We start from the raw sequence: 5,816 nt of genomic DNA, 5'->3' as shown, positions 1-5,816 counted from the left end.
ATTATTTATTTACACCCAAGATTTACCATAAAGTGTGTGAAGCCAGCTGGACTGCGAGTCCTTTCAGGCTGAGAATATACCTTTTTCTTTAAAATTCAATTAGCATGTAATAATTGCACATAGCTTTGGGGTATAGTGTGATAATTTGATCCTCTATGCAGTATGTAATGATGGAAGCAGGGTAATTAGCATTTCCAGCTCCTTAACTATTTCTCATTTATTTGTGTTAGAAACCTTCTCACTCTTCTCTCCTAGTTCTTCATAAAATATGTAACAAATGGTTATGCACAATAGCCACTCTGCTATTCTGTAGATCATATCTTAACCTGGTGCTAGAAACATACTAGATGATGAATAAATGCTTGCACAATTACATAAATCAGGAGCTGAAAACTTAAGAGTATTCTGTGGGGTTGAGTTTTTATGCCACCCCACTGATTGGAAACATGTGTTTCAGAGCTTGTCTAGGAAGTATGGGTGGCCCCACAGGGATGGAAAGGGAGAGAACTGATTAACCCTTCTCCAGAACGGCCCTAAGCCATGCCATTTAAAAATGTTTTAAGGCACATCACTTGATGTCAACCTCTCATCATTATATGCAATTCCATTAAAGAGGAAGTCCCCACCACGTGGACACCCCAGGAGATGCCAGGCTTCTAAAGCTACACAGGAAAACCTGAGGGACTAAAAAGTAATTAATTCTCTCATGCAATGCTTCAATTCACCAATGAGACTTTGCCAGCAGGCCCTGAACGGTCTTAGGACTTGAGCGGCATTTCATGAATCTTCCAGAATCAAGTGTGTGGTTTCCTGTGTAGCTTGACCCTGAGTCCCTAGGATATTTATTAATTCATTCATTATTGTATATAAAGTGTACAACACGATGTCTTGATGTGCTTAGGGAAATGATTACTACCGTTAAGCAAATTAGCATATTCATGTCCTCACCTATTTGCTGCCTGGGCGCTGAGTGTTAAAAGACTTCTAGAATCGAGGATCTTGGCAGATTTCCAGCCTACACCACAGTGTTAACTGCAGCCCTCACTGTGTGGAAGACCTTCAGGCTTATCTACCCTCCCTGTCAGTTTGTACCCCTCTAACTGCAATCAGTAGGATTTTTTCAGCTCCTGGATTTTCTAGCAAGCTGTGATGATTGAGGTTACCAGAGATCTGACCACCACGTAGGATAAATTCTTGTTGAAAATATATTCCAGATTTCCCATGGGTGCAGGTATATTTATTTTTTATTAGCATATGTTTGAAGTACACGATGATTACATTCCTCATGAGGAGTTGGTGCATATGTTTAACACGTTTTCATTCTTTTTAAATCTCCTCCTCCCTCCCTCCCTCCATATGTATCCTCATCTATGAACCAGGTTTTACTGGTTTACAAACAAATGTTGCATTAATAGCATCTCATGGGGACTAAGTATTTGGCATAGGCCAGGCCTCCCACAGACTTGGACCATGGTGCTGAAGGGCTTCCTGCATTGCCTTGACAATGTGAATTGCAATTATCCACAATGCAGCAAATACATTTTTCAGTAATCTGAAAAATCCTTTGGCACCAGAAGGCATTGGTGAGTTTAATTCTCATACTAACCCTAGGGAGGGGAGTTGTTACCCTCCCTGACCTGTAGAAGAACCCAAAGCTCAGAGGAGCTCAGTCATTTGCCCAAGCCCACAGACAGAGAGAGAGTGAGAAGGGAGCCAGCTGGGCTGGGGCTCAAGGCTGGATTCTACCCACCAATGCCACTGCCTTGCAGTGGTGAGAAGATGAATCTGGGGTCAGTTGAGGCACATACAGCCTAGCCTGTGGGTCCTTCAGCCTGACCCAGAAACTCAGAGCCTCTGACTGTAGATGATGTGTGTAGGTATCCATAAAAGATTTCCTGTAAAAAGGCTGGCAAGTCTGGAAGCTTTGGGTAGTCCAGCAGGCTGGAGACCCAGGCAAAGCTGTGTCACAGAATCCCTCCTGCTCAGGGAGGTGGGGTTGAGAAGTATGGAGCATGGCCTGTGGGCTGTGTGATCTGAATCTCAGTGTCCATGTGGAAAACACTTCTTGTCTGCAGAGGTGCAGAGGCCATGGGAGAAGGACTGAAGGTGGGAATTCACTTGACCCGGGAAGGGTGGGGCTTCCCAGGTGATGTTCGTTGCTGTGCGCACAATTCTGGAACAACTTACACACAGCAGAAAACCCAATGACTATTGATTGACTGCCTGGCTGACCCATTGGATGGATGAATGGATGGATGGATGGATGGATGGGGTGGATGGATTGACTGCTTCAAAAATGGAGTGGCATCAGATCAAACTGGGAGATGGGAAGTTTTGCAAGACCGAAAGGATATAAAGTAGTGTTCCAGCCCCCAAGGCAGCAGTGGGGATGAAAGAGTTAATAGCACTTCTGAAGATTTTCCTTCCAGAGCACTCTCATTCTTACTGTCATTCACGTCATTTGGTGCTAACCTAGTTCCTGTGATCTCCTTGGGATGGGAGTGGAGAAAGCTGCCTCCTGCTAATTTATCAAATTAACACATTTGGGCTTCTTATTCAGTCACTTCAAACGCCTCACCTCTGTGCGACCAGCGCAGGATGGTTTTCGGATGCAGTTGCCATGAGCACAGGGGGTTCTGTGTTTCCGAATGTCCCACAGGTCTAGGAATTCTGTGTCTGGGTTTCCTCCTGCCATGGCTCCCAGTGACCGCTCACTTAGCACAGAACACATCGGACTGCTGTTAGAACGAACAAAGGAAACAGCTGGTGGCCATAGTGCAATGGCTTTGTTTTTGTCTCATCTTCGTTATTCAGGGAAGACAAGGAGGATTTTTTTTCTTATTTTTCTCCTTTGTGACACATTTTCTCAAATGCATTTCCTGGGTGAAGCTTTGCTCATGGGCATGCGTCAGTTCATTAAATACTAGTTTAAAGAAATCAGGGACCTCACAGGTCACAGAGGGCCTGAGGACCTGTTGGCTGCCATATGCAGGAACAATGCCCACAAGCCCTGTTGCTACCTCCCGTGAAGATTGCCCACCACCATGTCACCAGAGCACAAATGTCTGGACTCATGCTGCTGATAGAGACACTGGGCCTGGAGCCATTCACTCCCTGCTGCCCCTCTACTGTCCTCACCAGAATGCTGTCTCAGGGCATCCCATCATCCAGTCATCTCCCTCCCAAACCCAGGAATGTGTCTGATCTGTGAGTCCTGAGTACCTGTCTATCCTAGCTGGCCAGAGTAGCTGGAAAATAGTCACTGATATCTTCTATGGCCTTCATCTCCTGTACTATGGACTGGGTGGCCTTTATCTCTCACAGATCAGAAGGCCAGAGGCTGAGATTAATGAGCCTACACGGTTAAACGTTGACTTCTCTCCTGCTGCATCCTCATGTGATCTTTTATGACCTGTCAGGGCACTCTACCCTTGTGACTTCATCTAAACATGATATCTCCTACTATTTTACGAATCTGGACTGGCCCCAAAGGCTGTGTGTTGAAGACTTGGTCCCCAGCCCATGGCACTCTCAGGTGGCACCTTTAAGAGGTGAGGCCTTTAAGAGATGGGGCCTAGTGGAAGGAAGTTCAGTCATTGGGATGTGTCTTCAAAGGGGATATTGAGACCTTCACTTCCTGTTTCTTTCAATTTTGCTCCCCAGCTGCCATGAGGTGAACATCCTCCATCCTCTTCCACTGCTACCATGATGTGTGTGCCTCACTTCAGACCCAGACACAATGGGGCCAATGAGCCATGGACTGATGCCTGAAGACCTATGAGCCTAAATAAACCCTTCCTCTTTTTACACTGATTGTCTCAGTTATTTTGTTACAATAACAGAAAGCTGTCTAACATCCTTCCTAAAGGTTTCACCTCTTAACACCATGATTGAAGAAGCAGAGATCTGGTGTACGAGCTGAGGGTGAGGGAGCCACAAACATTCAACCTATAGCACACTTCATAAGGAGGGAAACTTTCCAGATATTGAAAGGGCATTCCAGAGAGGAGGCCAGCGCGCCTGTGACAGTAGCCAACATAGCCTTCCTCTCGCACAATCACACCTTACCCCATGTCTGCCACGTGCCAGGTCCTCAGGGAATGGTGATACCTTTTCCTCTCTGGCCATTCCCCAGGCTGTCATCTGTGAATTCCTTCATTAGAATGTCTTCTATGGACCCTTTCACTCCCACCAGAACTTGGAAAAGGGGAGCAGTTGTGTGTGGTACACAGAGTTCACCTTATGCAACTTTAGGAAACAATTTAAAACACAGGTACATGTAAATATTCAATACACAAATATGCTAAGATAATCTTCACTAAAAAAAGATATGACTGCTGACAGCCTACCTATTCTATCACAGCCTTAATGCCCCTTATTCCCATGGTGCTTATAGAATTTATCAGCATTGCTTGGTTCCCACCTAATGTGCTTATTTATGTTTTGTTTTTTAAGAAATACATCTAATAATGTAGAAGCAATTAAGTAAAATAGTTTACATAAACATTTTTAAAGCATCTGTATGACAAAAACATAATTGTTAAAATGAAAAAGATTATACTGGCAAAATATTTGGGGTTTAAATCATAATAACTACAGTCATTATCCCCAATATGTAGATCTCCATAGAGAGTTCCAAAATCATATGACAAAGAAAAACCTTAGACAAGAAAAATGGGCTAAGAAATGAAAAGGCAATTCACAGAGAAAGAACAAAAATGTGAAAATGTGTTTAACCTTGCTCTGAGAAAGACAAGTTAGAACTACACTAGGACTTCCAACAAGATGGAACAAGAGCCCGATTTGCCCCATTACCTAGAAAAGTCTTTTAAACGGACAGAAGGTACAAAACCCCAGCCCTCAAAATGTTAAACGATAGGCAATAAAGGGCAAGGATGCTAAGAGGCAGGGGAGAGGTAGAGTGAACCTACAACTGCTCTGCTTTCTCTGCCCTGCCCTGAGAGGCTGTCTGCTATGGTTGGTACATTGTGTCAACTTGGGGAGTCTAGAGGTTTGGCTAAGGGACTCAGCAGGAAGCCAGAGTGCTTACTTTGTACACATCCTGAGCCTGTGGAAGAGGAGCGCATGGAGATTATGTGAGAGCTACACGCCCCTTAGGTGAGGGTAGCCTGTTTACAATGTAAGGGAGGGAAAGAGGCTGCTTGCCACCATCCTCCCTTTTGCTCTGGCTGCTTTGCTGTTCGGCTGCCATTCCCCCCTTGCTCTTGTTGCTTTGCTGTCTTCTGCTGCGGAGCCAGCCAAGTATGGACTGAAACCTCCACAAACTGTGAGCCAAATAAACCTTTCCTTCCTTCATTTTGGGCGTTGGGTATTTTGTCTCAGCAACAGAGAAAAAGTAACCAAGACACTGTCCAAGTACCACACAGGGAAGAGGCCCATGCATAACCTGGGCAGCACAGGTGGTGGGAGATGGCGGTCACAGTGTGCGGAGGGAGTGATACTGAGAACCAAATTCCAGGGAGCTGCAGAAGGCAGCACAGCTGCATAGCAGAGAACCATCAGCAGTTGCTGGGGAGAAACACCAGCGGTCAGGGAGAGAACCACCAGAAAGTACTCCATAGCACGGGGTCTGGGCTCACACAGGGCTGTGAACCTCTGTCCTTAAGTAGAGAACTCAGAAAGATCTTGTCTTCATAGTGGGTAATAATTAGCTGTAGACTAAATACTGTTTTCACCCCCTTGAATAAATCTTTTAAAAACCAGTATGATGCTTGCCTCCAGAAATGAGTTAGGGAGAATTGCTTCCTTTTCAATTTCATTGAATAGTTTGAAGAGGGTTGGTATTAAATCTTCTC

Source organism: Chinchilla lanigera, unplaced genomic scaffold (assembly GCF_000276665.1).
Source record: "Chinchilla lanigera isolate Chin_1 unplaced genomic scaffold, ChiLan1.0 scaffold00113, whole genome shotgun sequence".
Classification (NCBI taxonomy): domain Eukaryota; kingdom Metazoa; phylum Chordata; class Mammalia; order Rodentia; family Chinchillidae; genus Chinchilla; species Chinchilla lanigera.
This window is presented reverse-complemented; position numbering follows the sequence as displayed.